This window comes from Parasteatoda tepidariorum, chromosome 3 (genome assembly GCF_043381705.1).
Source record: "Parasteatoda tepidariorum isolate YZ-2023 chromosome 3, CAS_Ptep_4.0, whole genome shotgun sequence".
In the NCBI taxonomy this organism is placed as follows: domain Eukaryota; kingdom Metazoa; phylum Arthropoda; class Arachnida; order Araneae; family Theridiidae; genus Parasteatoda; species Parasteatoda tepidariorum.
Window position 1 is genome coordinate 27,501,906 of NC_092206.1, and position 18,947 is coordinate 27,520,852.

Here is an 18,947-nt window from a genome sequence, read left to right on the forward strand (position 1 = left end):
ACCCTGTAATATAATACGTGGTCCAATTTAAAAATTATAGGTCAATATTAAGGTCCGATACCGTGCCGTTAGTTAACCTTCCGTTAGTCGCGCGCACCTCACAGGTGCATCCCTACTGCACTTCCACCTCCTTTGCCGTCAATAGATTTTTCCGGGGGTCGAGCCTAATGTTATGTTCCTAACTTTGGATTACTCAAATGTCCGTGTAAAACCGACCTTAGAACATGTCGATGGAGAGTTGGAACCGCTCAAATCACCCCTCTGGTGCAGCGCGACCATTGACGCAAGTATTATGGATATAATATTTTTATGAATTAAATATATATATTTTATCTCATTTTCTGTCCTTCTCAACGTAGCAGGTATAAATGGTCAAGTTACATTCACAGAAAATGGTTACGGAGTAAAAAACAGCACAACCTTCTTGCGTCAATTGGTTGAACATCTTGTGATGGAGGAAGAGATCCGACGCGGGAGCAAGAAAAATTTATCTTCGGTACTTCGCTAAATAAGTTTTTTGATATTTATCTCTCTAAAGAGTCTTAAATTGGTAACAATTAACTATTTAAACTAGACTAAATTTCATTTGGCTTTCAAAAAATCAGAAACACCTCATAGGTGCAACGCGATTAACCATGTCGGAAACAAGTGCGCGACTAACGGAAGGTTAAAGCACCAAATTTGCCCTTACTTCTGATACTAAATAATTATTTTTTGATTAGAAACTGCAACTGCATACTCCTCTCCTTCAATTTTAAAATTTTTTTCTCAACATTTCACCATATATATCACGTGTTTTGGGACTCGAGACACTTCAACGCTGTTCTATATTCACCCGTTTTTTTTCTCAACATTTCGCCATGTATATCACGTGTTATGGGACTCGAGACACCGCAACGCTGTTCTATATTCACCCGGGTTTTTTTTCTCAACATTACGCCATATATATCACGTGTTATGGGACCAGGGCTTGAGACACCGCAACGCTGTTCTATATTCACCCGTTTTTTTTCCTCAACATTTCGCCATATATATCACGTGTTATGGGACTCGAGACACCACAACGCTGTTCTATATTCACCCGTTTTTTCCCCGTTTAAAACTTTTAAATTCAATGAAATTCACACCAGTTACAGTATTTTACCAAATCTATGACACATAAAATATTTCGCTGATATAATCTAGTCTTCCGTTTTTCAAAAGCACATGCTTTTACTTAAAAAAAGAAAGTATATATTTCGGAAATGAACTGAAATAAAAATGCAATGTACGCTCAGCCTTTCACCTGAACAACACGAAAAAAAAATTCTTTTCAAAAGCAAATATATCCTTTTATGGTGAGTACATCCTGGCTATTAAATAATATCAATCATAAAGAGTCCATATCACTTTTTGTCATAATACAGACGATTTTTAGAGCACAATGTTTTTACTTTTATTAAAAGCAAATCTTTTAGCAATAAAACGTGGGTACGTTTTTTGTTCAAAATGTATTTATGAAGAAACGGGGCCAAACTGCACAAACTGAAGTGTCCAATGAACTTTCTCTGCATTTTTTTTATTAATTTTATTGTTATCGAAAAGCTATTCATCATTTATTACTTACTTTTTCCCAATCGGATCTATTATTTTAAAGCTCCAGTTTTTGATTATCTATTCTTTGATTCTGCTTTCAATTTCAGAAAGGATTGGGAATCTGTTCTATTTCCTTCTTTGGTGTATCGGTGGCCTAGACAAACTGAATTCAAACAATTAAATAGTTGCAACTTAAATCGCATTATTGGACATTGTAGAAACGGTTTTTTCCGAACGAATGAACTGAATAAACTTATTCTAAATAATAAAAATGAGTCATTAAAAAGCATAAGCTTATGAAATAGGAAATGGCATAGACGAATCACATTGAAAAAATTATGTATTTAATGCTTTGAATGTCAAATATGAAACAGATTTTAAGGGCAAAGCTCTTAAAATCTTTTCAGTAAAAAAGATTATGTTGAATTAAAATAAATATTTGTGAAATTAAAAACTTCCATCAACATTCAAATTTCTAAGTATTTATTAAAAAAAAACATTTTCTAAAGATACATATATTTGGCATATTTAAAATAAATTTCTTGTTACAATCCGTAATGTAGCTTAATTTCGTATTTACAATACAATAGCTTAACTTCTTTTTACACTACTCTGTAACTTAAATTTCTTTTTACCCTTCTGTAACTTAAACTTCATTTTTACACTTCTATAGCTTAGCTTCGTTTTTACATTCCATAGCCTGAGTTCTTTTTTACACTATTATCTTCTAACCACGTTTTTAGACTATTATATCCTAACTTCGTTTGATAAACCCTTGTAATCTATTTGTTTCTATACTCAAATTCAAATTATTATTTACTTAACTTCTTTCATTTGTTAATATTTATAACGATGCAATTTTGTTTTGTTTGTAGGTAAAAGTTAGAATACTGAATTTTTCAGTTTCATACAATTTTGTATTTCTGATGATTATGCATTGTTTCAATGCTATTCAGTTTTAAAAAACAAAAATACTACTTTTTTAAATTCTAATTTCTTAAAAATGCCTTTATATTCGTGTTATAAAATTTTAAGAGAAAAAATTTTCAAAACCTCTTGGGGTAATAACAAAAATTGCAAAAGATTGTAAATTTTGAATTTTAAAAACTCAACTTTATAATATTTTATTTAAAAAATAAATTGTGCAGTAGAAAATAGGTTTAAGCTCATTTACAATTCATTCTATTTTTCATAAATTTCAAAATTTCAAGCATATAATATTAGTTAAATTATTAAGGGGGAGCAACACAGTAGAAACCTGTAAAAAGAAGAACTTTTAGAACATTTTGCAGCTATTGTGATAAACTTAACTTATTACATTTTTTTTATTTTATTGTACATAGTTTAATCTTAATTTTATCATGTTGCAAAATACAAAAAAAAAATAATAATAATAATAATAATTAGCGCTTACATGATACAATAATTATACTCATTTCTCATAATTTGAAAAAAAATCATCCAAATTCGATCCCGTTTTGATTTCCTTAAACTAAATTAATGTAATTTTCGTTGCACGTAGGATTTAAAAAATAAGAAGAAAAAGAATTCCCAAATCACGGTGTTTTGAGCAAAAAAATTACTCAAAAATACGTTGCATTCACCTGTATGACTCAAAATTTCGTCTTCTTCTAGTTCTATTTGCATGACAGTCCTTTGTGGGCCAGAGCCTTCCCTTGAATCTTCCTCTATTCTGCACGTTTCTTTGCGATGGTTCTTCAGCAAGAAATTCTTAGGATTTTGAAATCTTCTTCCACACTGCCAAACCATCTGATCTCAGCCTACCTCTAAGTCTAGTTCACATTGGTTTGTAATTGAAGACTTTAAATATCAAGGAAGGGGGGTCCATTCGACAAATTTGACCAGCAAGCTTAAAGCTACTTATTTCGATGCATTTGTTGCTATCAGCTTCCTTAAATGTTCTATATAGCTCAAAATTATGTCGTTCTCTCCTTAAGACATCCGCATGATAATAATGATAATAATAATAATAATAATAATTATTATTATATATATATATATATATATTTCATTTATCATTGATTTCAATCTANGACTTTCTATATTGTATATATATCTGCACATATTATGATGCATCGTTTACATTTTCACGAAAATCAATTCTGTATTTTGGAACAATAATTTTAAAGTGTAAGATATCTAAACTGTCGAAAAAGGCAATTTCTTTCTCCATTTTTTGAAAACTTTACTGTGTTGTTCCCCCTCAATGCATGCAACATAAGTTTTAAACGTAGCCTCAATGTCAGAAATTTTAGTGCCATAGAAATTTAAAACCATAATATCACTCAAATTTTCCACATTCATATGCGGCTAAGGTGTGCCACATTATCCTATTTCTAAAGCTTGACTACATGATACTATGGTTCACTTTTAATGGAAAAATGGTTCAACATAACATTTTATTAAGGTTACCATAAATTGCCAAGGATTTAATGTTCAAGGTACCGATATAAGGACTCAACGTTGAAAGTTTATTCTGAGAATGCCAAACGATACATTTAATAAAATCCATAATGAGTCATTAATTTTTTTTTTATAAAAACTCATAGCTACTTAAAATGCTTTTAACAATAGGTTATTGGATCAATTATTACTAATAAAACCATTAGATACACGAAATTTTTAAATTACAAGAATGAACTGAAAACTAAGTTTTCTACGGCACATAAATCAAAACAAAATATAATTGCTTGGAAAGATGTATTGCAGAAGACACAGCAATATCTCAGATACTTCTCAACTTATGATCTTCCGGAATTATAACATTTGTTTCACCGAGGTATACTATACGTTTTGCTGTTTAATATCATAGGGAGGTAATCATAAGAATCTAATATCATAGGTAATCATAAGATCAACTGGAAACTAAGTTTCCTGCAGCCCATAAAACGAAACAAATTTAAATCTTTTGGAAAGATGTATTGCAAAAGACATCGCAATATTTCAGTAACTTCTCAACATATGAACCTTCCGAATTGTAACATTTTTACTACCGAAGTATACTATACGTTTTGTAGTCTAATATTATAGGAGTCTAATATCAGTCCTAGGTAGTAATCAGAAGTAAGGCTTAACTCAGTCCCACCCCCATAGGGGGCATTCAGGGGTAACTCGGTGCGCACTCGTTACTGCATCAACAAGAGAAGAGACACTTATAGGAAGTAATCATATAGGTAGTAATCGTAAGATCAATTGGAAACTAAGTTTCTTACGGCCAAAAAAAAAGAAACAAATTTTAATTGCTTGGAAAGTTGTATTGCAAAAAACGCGGCAGTATTTTAGATAATTCTCAAACTAAGAACCACCTGAGTCGTAACAGTTGTACTACCTAGGTATACTAAATGTTATACTAGGTATACTTATATGTTATACTAGGTATACTATATGTTATACTAGGTATACTATATGTTATACTAGGCATACTATATGTTATACTAGGTATGCTATACGTTATACTAGGTATGCTATATGTTATACTAGGTATACTATGCGTTACGCTATAGTATACTAGGTATACTATAGCGTAAAATGATAGGGAGGTAATTATAGAAGTCTAATATCGTTGTGAATGATCATAATATCATAGATATCATGTTGCTAGAAACTTCAGAAGTATCGTCACTGAAGCTGCAGAAGTCCTTCCTTCTAACTTATAGTCCTGACCTTTCTCCCAGATCGACTGCCACCTAAATCTGTTCTAGTACATGAAAGAATTCCCATCCGGGAACCACTTTCCTGCAAGCGAGCTCACAGCTGTGACGTGTTGGCTCCATTCCCAGGTTTCAGACTCCTATGACTCTGCACGCAATATTACAGATCATCAAGTGTGTAGCGTTATCTTTCAATTCCAAGTTGCATTCCTATGGGAGTGAACTGCTCCACATTTTTTGCAAGTTCAGAAAGGTAAAAGATGCATGACGTTATTTTTCTGAAACAGACACAATAGAAAAGTATTGATTTTCCTACAAAAAAAGGCATTTAAAAGCCTTTCGACGTTTCGAATTTGTCATAATTTGTATTACTTTTTGTTCTTTATTGTTCTATTCAATCATTTTGCTTTAGTAATTGGGATCATTTCTTTTCCCCTTGAATAGGAATTAATTAAGTTCGAAAAAATGTCTGTGTAGTAAACACTGGGCAATGGCCTTTACACACTCTTAAAAGTATTAGTGTCAGTAATACCGAGCAAGTGCATACCGACCAACAGTTCTTACATTGCAGAGCAAATAATATAGCAATTTACCTAAAAAAATCAGTGGTGAGAATACAATATCCACTTCCCATAGGGAAGCAGCTTGAAATGAGATTTCTGGCGCTGCACGCTATGACATATTGGACAACAACACTTTATACCGCGTTGTTGCTTATAACAAAAGGTTCCAATTCTGGGTGTTATGTTTAAAAATAGTTTATATGTTTAAAAATACTTTTTTCTTTTATATACTATAGTGAGAAGCTTCAATTTTTTAGATCGTGCTTGTATTTCAACTAAAATGAATCACATCTTAAAGATCTATCAAAAATAACTTTCTTCACGCTTCGAACTGTCTTTCCAAAAAATAACATTGGCATTAATTTAAATTTATACACATTTAAAAAAAAATTTAAATGCTACTCGCGTTTAGAAAATCTTATACTTCTATAAAATAAATTTATCTTTTACTAAATTATTCTGAAAAACACATTTATTTATTCTTGAAGTTTTGCCTTATTATACTCACTTCCCTCCTTTTCAGAAGGTTTTTCAGAAACCTATAAAAAGATAAAAATATTCCTACTTTGTATCTTAAGCAAACAGAGACACTTAGATTGGGTTGTTGATAACTATTTATTTTAAGTTCGAAAAAAAAATCTTTTTGTCTTCTCAATAAACGACATAAAATAAAGATGAAAATACTCTTTTTGAAGAAAAAAAACGGAAATAAATGTAACATTTTTCTTCATTTTCAACTTATTACTTTTATTTTAATTAAACTAATAGAAAATAATGTGCTCTTGAATTATTTTTTTTTTGAAAAAACTGACAAAAACGCTTTTTTTTTAAACGTGAAAAACCAAATAAACGGAAAGAGAATGTTAACAAAACAAAAAATATAACATAAAAGCTTTTTTATCCTTATTTGTGATAAAAATTAATTACCCTAGCATTTTAACATTTCGTTTTTACTTACGTGATTATTACACTTTACGTTTTTTGAAGTAATACTATTTATTTTTATTACGACTGATAAGAACCTTAACATTTATAGAAAAAGTTTTAAAAAATAAAAGAGTCAAAAATCTATTAGAATTATTTTGAATTGCTTTTAATAATTTAAATTACCGGTTTATTTATAATTAACTGCTGTAAATCTAAGTATTTGCAGTAAAAAATCTGTGCTTAAAATAAAGCTTCGCTATATTGCAATTTGCCTGAATTAAATAGTCTATAGAAAATAAGTCGTCTTTAATATTTTTAACGCAGAACAATTTTATACAGAACAATGCAGAACAGCATAGCAGATACAGAGCAATACAAAGCAGCATAGCCATAGCAGCAGCATCGGTCAGATACAGAACAATACAGGGCAACATTACATGCAACCTAATGAGACATAAACAGCATGTTCCATTTCTTTGTATGATTTTATTAACTCGGTTTCGTGTCTATTAGAACGGAATTTTGCAATCAAACTTTCGACCACGTTCCGATTAGCTAGAGAACTCAAACCTTTATAGGAGCTCCACTCCCATATATGCATATAAATATATACTACAAGAAAAATGCTTATTGGATGTAAAATAATGCTAGGAATGCTTTATGAAACATTCCGTGGTTCCTCTCATATGCAACAGCGTTTCTTACTTAATGAGTCATGTATAGTTTGTCAATAGAAAGGACTCCCCTCGTCACAAAGTCTAAGGAAACAAGACTATAGTGCTAGGGAAACAAGACAATAATGCTGTGGAACAAAGAAATAGCGCATTTTAAAGAGGCGAGCTTCTCTGTCTTCTAATTCCCTTTCTCTCGGGTACCTGAGCCAAAACCTGTTTTAAATATTGACCCTACGCCCCTAATTAAAGTAGTGAATAGTGAATCATAGCTCCAGACAAATGGCGAGGAAAGTTCTTTCAATGGTCAGACTATAAGTGTTTATAAAAACATAATGTTTACTCATATTAAAAACAGTTCAATTACAAAAATACACACAACTTTTGACTTTCATTTTTTAACAGTGTTCATTTTTATCTTCTGGGTAATAAAGCTTACCAATTATTTAAAAAAATAATAAAATAATTGTCGTTTTACATATAAGATGTACGATTTGCACATATTTCGATGCATTATTTACCGCCAACCATTTTAAGCTAATTTAAATTTGTTTTTAAGAAATTATTTCAGCATTTTTTGTAATTTATAGCTTAATTAAATCAAAAATGCACCAATTATTTTAATTGTATCAAATAAGCTGAAATGGCTAAATTTTATTAATCCTAAACGTTTTTCAGCCTTAAATTATCGCATGAACTTTAGTTCTTGCAAGTTTTTTTTTAAAAATAAAACATTATATCCTGAACACAGTCCTCTTAGCTTTACTAATGCGCATGTCTTTACAAATGCGTATGTCGCATGTACTAGGTGGGTCTTAGCGGCTCTGAGGATCGAACCACGACCTCTTCGGACCGTAGCTCGATGCTCTAACCTCGGGGCTACCACTTCCCATGTTTTCAATAATGACTGCTAATTATTTTAAAAAAAACTTAATGTGTCATATTTCATTGTGTTTGAATAGGACATATCAATCTACTTTGTCCTTAGCTTCTTTACAAACCTTCAAAATATGTAATATCCTAAAGTTTTCAGCTATTTGAACTTTTTTTTTCTGAACAATACCCGATGAATTTTAAGATAAAAATCTCCAAACACTTTTCATCCAAACTTTCAATCGTTTTTACTTAAATAAACTAGTATTGCGTTTACCAAATTTGCATACAAAAAAAAAACATTATATCCTGCACGCAATCCTCTTAGCTATGATTTCAATAATTACTACTAATAATAAAAAACCTTAAATATGTCATATTTCATTTCCAAACTTTCAACCATTTTCACTTAAACTATTGCGTTTACTAAATTTGCATACAAAAAGAAAAGCCTTATATCCTGCACGCAATCCTTTTAGCTATGATTTCAATAATTACTACTAATAATAAAAAACCTTAAATATGTCATATTTCATTATTCTGGGATATGACACCTTTCAAACTATTTTGCCCTTGGCTCTTTGCGAACAACCTTCAAAAATTTTAATATCCTGCAGGTATTTTAACACAGCAGATATTTTAACATTTTTTTTTCTTATCACTCTCAGATGAATTTTAAGATAAAAATTTCTGAGCAACTCTCATCATTTTTCATTTTTAATCTAGATGATATTCACACTTATGGAAGCAGGTTAAAAGCCACCCTGTCCTCGATTGGGCGTGTCATGGCCCCTGATCCCTAAATCTGATAAAATTGTTCGAAACTAAAACTTTCTTGGTCGAAGTATAATTCCCATATCAACAAAACTGGAGCAAGGATGCATACGGTAGCAGATTCACCATAGAATCATATAGCGATAGAAATCGGATAGTAAGATCGCTCGGGCGTGTGCTTTTTCATGCGGTTTGTTTTATCAGAACAGTAATCGTAGCGGAACTTTCCTTTTGAAAATCAATTTTGCAGTTACTTTCTGTACCGTATCAGACTGATTTTTAGTGCACCGTCTTCCGCATATTTTTCGCGATCCATTTGTGGTAAAATAAGGTAGCTATTTATTTTTTTAAGAGAAATAATGATGCATACAGCATCGTTATGATAGTATTTTATCGTTTTAAACTAAACTATATATTCTCCTCCTCTTTTGAAGAATCGATATTATACCAGAAGAAAACTTATGCTTTTAGTGAAGGGAGTATCGTATCTTTGATAATGATTGAGGAAATAGTCATAGCTTAAGTAAAGTATAGGTTGTTTAAGAATTTGTTGGTTAGAAGATTTATATCTGAAATAAACATAAATTAAAGCATTCTGAAAAGAGAAATATGTTTTCAATTCAGTATGGAAAAGAAGAAAATATTTCTGAAATGCTGTTCTTGCACACTTTACTACTCCCATCTTTTTCTTTCAGGTTACATTGTGCAGAGATTAGAAACTTATATTTTATTTTATTTAAGACGGAACACTGATTATATCAAAAAATATTTTTTTATATTATAATCTATTATATTACTTTAAATTTTTCATGCATCTAAAGATAGTTTTATCCCAGTAGATTACACTCCCCTTTTTATTCGTGTTGTTCTAGAGCTTCAAAACTTTGCACATGCGTGTATTCCTGATGAAAACACTTTTTTTCTTAAATTTTAAAAATTGAAGAATAATAAAAATTCAACCTTCCATAAGTATATGCTCCTGTTAGAAATTCCTTTTTTTTTTCTAATTTTTAATATAGAAAATAAAAGCAAAATGAAAATCGGCCCACTTGAATTTTGGATAAAAACTGAAAATAAACTCGTTCACTTTTAACACGCAACATTTTGTCGTGAAAAAATAACCTTATTTATGAAAAAAAGGTGAGATGATACCAGTGCAAAGATGCAATTAGAAATTATAATATAGAATAGTTTTTTTACAGAGTTTTCTTTTTATAAATGTGAATCATTTTTGTGAATTCTCATTTGATGCAGATCGGTAAAAATTTGCAAAATACTTTTTTGAGAAATATAAAATTTATTTCATGCATCAGGTGTAAGACAAACACGTGGAATATGCCATTGGTTGAACAAGAATCTCTAACAGAGCCATTCATGATCGAAGGTGCTAATTTTGATGATTTTTTAATAACAAATTTAAAGATACAATAGCGAATTTCTCACGACAAAAATAATAAAAAGATATGCTTAAGGTCATGGTTAGATGATATGTATGCACTGTCTTATGATTTGTCCGAAGAAATCCAAAATTTAAAATAATTTTCCCTACTCTAAGCTTGAATTTCGTTACTTTTTTCAGTAAAATTTACAAACAGAAACTTTACAGATTGAAGTCGCTATCTTTTAACTTTAACATCGTTTCGCAAAAATAATTTTTAAAATATTTTACGTAACACTAACAAAGTAAATGCACTATTTAAATTTTGCTAAAAATGGTTCGATATATTTTAAGAAACTTAAGTTTAAAAGAAAATTTCATTAAAAAATATTTAATTCAAAATTAAATTTTTAATTTTTTAATTGAAAATTAATTTTAAAAAATTAAATTTATCATATTTCATTGTGTTTAAAAAATGACATTTTTCAATCTATTTCGTCTTCGGCTTCTGTACAAACCTTAAAAATATATAATATCCTAAAGTTTTCTGACTTTTGAATATTTTTTTTCTTAACAATAAATTAAAAATTTATTAATTCGAATTAATTTTTAAAAAAAAACTACGAGCTTTGCTTTACAGTAGCAGTATAAATTTTCCTCCAAAGCAGTATGAAACTACCACCCAAAACTTTGCCAAACTTAAAGAATACAAAAAAAAAATTTCATTCGCTATGCAACAACCCCTGCGAATCTCTTACATCTATTAAACTTCTCTAAATGTTAGATAATTTTATTCATTTAATATTTTCCCTTGCTATGAAGATCTTGTTTTCGATAACTCAGAATTAGCTGAGTGATGTAGTCTATTATTAATGTCGATACTGTTTTACTCAGGGAATAAGCCACAATTTTTAGCTCAGTTTTTCAATGTTATTACAAGGATCGTTTAACAAAAAAAAAGCACCTTTAATTTTTATTATAATGAATAATCATTCAGGGTTATGCGTAATATAAATTTTCAATGGTATTGTAGGCGCATTTAGTGTTATTGTGTCAATGTAAAAAAAGTAGTTCCCAAAAGATATTTTGCAATAGGCTAAGAAAATCTGACGTCAAAAAAAGAATAAAGTATCTGATATATTTAAATATTTCAGCTTATTTCAGCTGATATGTAATTCGAATTAGCTGTTTTTGATTAAAAAAACTTTACACAGCAAAATTTTTTTTTAATATACAATGTTATTTTTTCTTTTTTTATTTATACTACCTTCATTAATTTGCTCCAATTTCAGAACTTTTTTATTGACGTTTCTTTTTTTAACACTTTATAAATAAATAAAGATATCCGCTAATCAAATTAAGCTTTTCGATAGTTTATCTATAACTTACGAGATATTTTCGTGATTATCACTTTTACTGAATATCTTTAAAAAAATTAATGGATTTTAACTATGTATACTTTGAATGCAACAACTTCAGAGAAAAAAAATTTTAGCAGGGTTGTTCTTTGAACCAATTTTAGCTTTTTATTTTTGAATGTTGAAAGTAATGACTCAAGTTACTTAAAAAAGAATTTGGTAAATACTTTATACATTTATCGATCAATCAAGTTTTTATGTCCGCGAATGTTGTCATACACTTTAGAAAAAAAATGATTTAATGTATGGAAAAGTGGCCAGGAATTAACATAGTATGGTAATACCAAATGTTACACAGAAGAAAAAAAAGAAACACTCTGAATAACTTTTACTCTAATGATCGTATTTTCACTTATTAGGACTTAATATCAATGGTTTAAAGGGGTGGCAACAAAAATGCTAATTGGTTAGAGCAGACGATATTTTAAAATGCAAAATTCAACACAAAAGCGTACTTTCTTTTAAAAAAAATATACCTTTTTGAGAAGAATTATGATTTCCGGCCCTCAAATTATGGGGGTAAATCGCAATCTGGAACATATTGTCTCAATAGTTTCTTCAGTTGAACGATCGAAATGTTAATTTTACTTATTGCGAATTTCACAATTTAAAAAATTTTTGCACGCAAGTATGAGGGACGATTCTTTAAAGAAAATTCCATCCAAAAAATTATTTTTGATTATTATTGACAATTTTTTTAATTTTATTAAATATTAGTCATTAAAGAAAATTTTGTATACAAATTTTTATATACAGATTTTTAAATCATTTTTATATTACATTCATTAATTTTTAAATCATTTATCAGATTTTTAAATCATTTTTATATTTTTATATTACATCATTTTTATATTACAATCATTTTTATTTTTATATACAAATTTTTAAATCATTTTTCAGAAACAAAATACAAAATTTGAACAAAAACGGTCGAACAGCTCCTGAAGTAAAATTCGATTTTCCTACAGAAAATCGAATTTTAAAAATAGGACTTCCTTAAAATTGTATAACTCAGAAACTATTCAACCGATTCGTTCAAATTTTGTGCTCTTCCATATAAAAATGCATTCTTTAAAATGATGTAAAAATTTGCAATTTAATTTTTTTTACTATTTTTAAATAAGATATAATAAATAGTTATTAAAAATAATCATGATTAAAAAAAAAATTTGCATTCAATTTTCTTTGACTTACGAGTTTAAAAAATTTATGTGCAAAATTTTTTCTTTTCAAGTAAGAAGTTCTCGATATGATGACATACGCAAAAAGTGAAATAAACATTAGGGCTCAAACTTTCGACCACTCTCCTAGCCAAAAAATTGGGAGGGGTGAAAAAAAAAGTTTTCGATAATTAAATACTACTACCTCCCAAAAGTTGAATCTGGACTAGAATATCACTCGTGAATTTTTTCAAAATTCTTATGCGCCATCTTCATTCCCCGCAAAAGCTTTGAAACTCACTGAATTTTGAGAGTTTATTAAATTTTTAGAATTTTTAGAATAAAAACAAATCGCTTTTCAAAAGTTGTTAATTGAATGAAATATTCCTAGTGACTTTTTTTTTCAGAATTTTTCTGCAATATCTTCGTTTCCAAACAAAGCAGTTAAATATTGAAAATTTACGAAACATTCGAATTTTTAAAAGAACTACCAGGTTTTTTTTAAAGCTAATTTTGTTTTTAAATAAGCAATACTATCGTGAGGTTCATAAAAATGCAACTCTTTACTGGTGCGATAAACCAACCAAACCTCACCATGACGAGTTCCACCCATGCCCCTGCCCACTTCAACCATCCTACCATTCGGCATTGTATTCTCACTGTTACATATTTTGTCTACAAAATCATTACTCTAACCTTAAATCAGCATTGAATTCTGAATTGAATCAGAATTGAATCTTAACACATCTTTTGACAACTTGGGTGTGGCATGGAAGGCAGAAAATGTGGGGAAGTAATGAGGGACCTTCACCAATTTCTTCAAATCTTCGTATGATAGATGGGACGCTAGCGGTGGCTCTGTTACTTCACATAGCTGCAAATCGATGATATCAATGTAGTGTTGGGCATTGACGTTGATTGTTGGTATCTTGAATTTGCGTATTGGCAGGGACGGTTTCTTTGTTCTTGACTTCGCAGTAAGAATCCTTTGCCTCGTATGTATTCGTTTTCATCTGCTAGCATTGCTACCAATAAATTATCTGGGTGTGGGGCATAACCATTACGCTGAATAGAACCATCCACGATGCGCTTTAAATAATCACTGAGGTTTCGAGAAAACCAAAGAGTACGCCACAGGTTTACAGAAGCAGTCTCGATAGTAGATTTACATTTGATGTAAAACCCCATTGGAGCATACACTTTCATAGTAAAAGAAGTTAACTCTAAGTTTATCGATGGATCTGACTAACTTATGTAAATTCGAAGAACTCTGTTAGCCATAGTGAGCCATCTTGCGTTAGAAAGCTTCCCAGGATTTAATGACGCCAAATTTGGTGAACATTTACCAGAAGAAATCACTTGGTTTATATTCCACAAATATGTTTGGTCTATGCTGAAAGCTGAAATGTCATATTGTCCGATCTCTGGTAAATTTCTATCAATAGGTTGAAATTAACAACTGGTAGGTTTTCACTGTTAACCCCTTAACAGTCGGTTAATTTTCAAGAAAACGGTCATAGAAGTGCCTATTTTTTTGGCTTTAAGATTTGTATTACAAATTTGATTAGTGCTGCAACTAGTTTAAAATAAACTAACTATCTACAATTACCTTAAAAATATTCTGGTACTGCTATCAGGTGTGTAAAGTGAGAAATAAAATGTTTTCCGGACAAAAGAAATGAATTAGTTTTATTCTCACTGAAGCGTTAATACTGAACACTCCAGCCCGTTAATATCACGGGATCGAAAAATAGCGGGTGAAATCTCACCCCGTCATTTTCACGGGAGCGAGAAGGAAGGGGGTTAATCAAGCTCTTGCCTATAGGTTAGGAAAACCCTTGAGGGCTCACTGTAGAACCATCCAGATATGTCATCATTTGTCTTAGCGGTAGCTCATTTGAGTGAAGCTGGCAGAGGTTTTTTAAATTATTTTTCAAGCAAACAAATAACACCTCTCGAGTTTCCCGTGTTTACTGCAGTTCCGTCGCATCCAACCACATTAAATTCAGAAGCATCAATTTCTTCACTATTTAGAAATTTCAAACTAGTTTTTGTTACATTTGATGCTGAAGGAGTTACTGGAGAAACTTGCTCAAGGTAAACAGTTCCTGATTCTTGAATAATCAATATATGTTCTTCCATTTTAGATCTGCGGGGGGGGGTCGGCGATGCTTTGCTTCTCTATGACCAATACCTTGTCCTTTCTCCCGTCAAAGTAAATACCAGAAAGCTTAATTTCTCCTTCTGCTACTTGATGCTGCAGATGTCTTCTCATTTTTCTTTTTTCTCTTCGAACTTTAGATCTGCCTACGATGATCGGAGATGCTTTGCTATTCGGTACTTCAGGATCATTTGTCTTTCTTTTTTTCTCTATGCAAATCGTATAGTAAATCTAATGAGAGGGTCAGCTGCAGATCTGTCTGTCACACGTTCTCTCAAATGTCACAAGTTGGATTCTGGCTTTAAGTGTGACTGAAGTTGAAGGCGATGGACAGTCTGGGCATCTGTTACTTCTTTAATATCAAATTCAGAAATTTCAGAATGCATTTCTTGCACAATATTAGCAACTACAATATTCCGATTTTGCTTGTTTTCATAATATTTAGAAACTTGTGATTCGCTTGAAGATTACTTCGTTTTCTGTTTTTCTTTTCCCTTCATTTTTTTGTTTAATTTTTCTGACATTCTCAAATCAACAGAACCAATACTCATTCATCTCACAATGGATAATTGCAGTAATATTTTTTTAAACCTTAATCCATTCAGAATCCCTCATAACTCCCAGAAAACATTTTATTACTTTTCTAAAAGTGCTAATTATTAAATTATTTTTAAGTAGAAAACTCTTACTTTCGTTTTTATCTGAAACGGGGTCTGATTATTCACGAGCTGACGTTATCCGTGTCCATTAGCCGTTCATTTACAATCGTTATGCTGTGAAATCCATAACGATCTTGACTTCATTTGAATTCCTTGGCTTCTTTGTGAAATCCAATTATTTTAGATTATAAATAACAATGTGAAAACAAAGATATACGTAATAAATTGTCCACTAAAGTAGCTTAATGAAAATGTGAGCTTATCTAACATAATTTAATAATATTGTTAAATTTCAATGGTACCCATTGAAATATTGTTAACAGTTGGTGAAATTTTCTAGTTCTGAATATTTAAGATTGTTTAGTTCAGTAAAAAAATTGTTAGAATGAGTTATGGAATCCTGATATTACTTATTAATATGATGCGTTATAAATATAAAATAATTTTGTTATTTTCCTTTTTTTAACTATGTTAAACTTAATTTTAAAGTATATTTAAAATTCATTTCGAAGATTTATTTTCATGTTAAGTGAAAGAAATGTTGATTTAATTTTTTTATGTAGATAGAAATTTTAAATATATAGAAAAGCTTAAGTTATTGATTTTATTTATTTATTGTAGCTTGAATTTAATGCAGTAAATTATCTTCAGCATAGCAGTAGCCTTTAAAAAAAAAACTTGTGATTACAGCAAAACTTTCAATTCATTCTTACAAAGAAAATAATAATAATAAGTAAGAAGAAAAAAAAAGAAATTAATATACTCCAGTAGATTCTATCATCTTTATTTTGATTGCGTTAATTTATGTTATGAGAGTACTGAAATCAAACATGTGTATTTATTTAGTTCTACATAACAGAAACAGGAATTCAATTTTATGAATGCATATAAAAGTATCTTTTCGCCATAGCGAAATTCCTATTTATTCAAAGAATAAAAATTTTGAGAAAAGATATCAACATTACTGTCTTTTTATATTATTTAATAAATAATAAAGAATGTGAATTAGAATTTCATTTCATTTCGCATAAGTTTTTTTTTTTTAATTCTTTATATTTAGTGAAACAAAAACGTCTAGCTTAATGATATTCGCAGAAAATATGTTGTTTCTAAACTAAATTACATTGTGCAGCAGTGTGCAATCAACCTTTTGAGACAGAAAAAAAGGAATTCCACAAATGGTTCATAAATCCATATTTATTGTACTTCACAAAATTTCTTGGTATTCTTCTTTTGACGTTTAAATTTTTATTTTGGATAGTGAAAAAAAATAGCGAAATGGAAGGAGTTGGCGGGAAATGAAAATATGTAAAAATATTTTGAAAAAATTTACTGGTAATATTACATTAAATGCAAAACATTTGAGAGTTAATTTGTTTTAATTCGACAAGTTTTAAAGATTTTATAAATTTAAAAAATTTAGAGTTTTTAAAAAAAATCGAAATTTTAGAATTTTTGCGGAGAAATGAAGATATTGAGAGAAAAATTCTAAAACAATCACTAGCAATATTTCACTCAATTAACAAATTTCGAAAAGTAATTTGTTTTTGTTCGACAAATTTTAAAAATTTAATAAATTCACAAAATCTGTGATTTTTTTGAAAAATTTCGAAGTTTCAAAGCTTTTGTGGAAAAGGAAAATAATGCATAAAAATTCTGAAAAAAACTCACGAGTAACACACTAGTCCATATACAACTTGTGAGAGGAACTGCTAGTTAATTATCGAAAAAAAAATTCTCCACTCCACTCTACTCTGTGATTTATTATTCCGCCTTATTGCGTTCTCAATAGATGTAAGAGTGTAAAAACCAAATTAAAAACTATTAATTTGTTTGTTTATTTTCCTTCTTACATCTATTGAGGATATAAAAAGGCGAAATATTTAAATATAATTAGCGAAATTAATATTTAAATATAATTGGAGAATATAATTAGCATGTTCCTTATACGTCTTCACTTAAACTTTTCTAAAACCTTAAAGTTATACTAGAGCAAATGCACTTAAGGAAATCGAATGTTTTAGATGATTGATAAAATTCTTTAGATTCCTAACAACCTAGCTAATGAAAAAAAAATCGGCTCAATTACAAGCTTTTTGAAATCCAAATGTGTTTTTAAAAACATATTGTGTTGCAATTTGCATCTACATCTTTTTTTAAATCAGGAATTAGTTTATGTTAATAATATGAACATAAAAAAAAAACTATTTACAGTTTGAATTAAATCAGCACAATTCACTTTTATGATGATATTTATTAATTGACTATTTGATTTAATGAACAAATAATAATCTGATAAAAAAATTAGCATTTTGTCAATTACCTAGACTAAATTTAATAGAATTAGTGAAATTAACTAACTTAATGTAATCAAAGTTTTTTCATACACACATTTCCTCTCTAAACGGAGGAAAACTTTTAATCAACTCCTGAGCATTGCTTCCCTTCACTATGACTTCGTAAATACGAAACTAATCATGATAATCAAAATCGGGATCATTATCAATTTTTTTTAAAACAGTTCCCAAAACATAACTGTCAAAATAACTGCAAACTTTAGAAAATAATCTTCGATATAGTGTTCAAACTTAGACTAAGAACCTTAATTGGTAACTCCCTTACCTTGTTTTCTAACCTTATTGGTAAGCACCCTTTTTTTTTTTAGTATTTATCATTTTATAGCAAAAGTTTTCAAAAGTACTAAATTCTACATGAGCTCCCTTTACCCCAATAATATTTAACCCATCGGAAATCTTTTAACGTAGCAATTTATTTTAAGAAATGAATAAGATATATGAGTGAGAAATTAATGATAACACCTGAACATTAATTCTGTCTATTACAAACTAATGCTGCAGGCTTTCCTACAGATAAATAGCACACAACATTTAGCATAGCACAACATAGCTCCTTGAGTACATTTTTGCTCTGAAACTCAACGCAGTCCCGCAGTGGACTGATCGTTAAGACACGGTTCTCATCAGATCACCGAAGTCAAGCATCACTGGCTGCGGTCAGTGTGCGGGTGGGTGACCCACTTGGATCAGTCTGCGTAGGGACCGAGGGTGTGCGGTATTGGTCCTCGTTAAACTGTGCTACCGTAAAGTGCTCGACTTC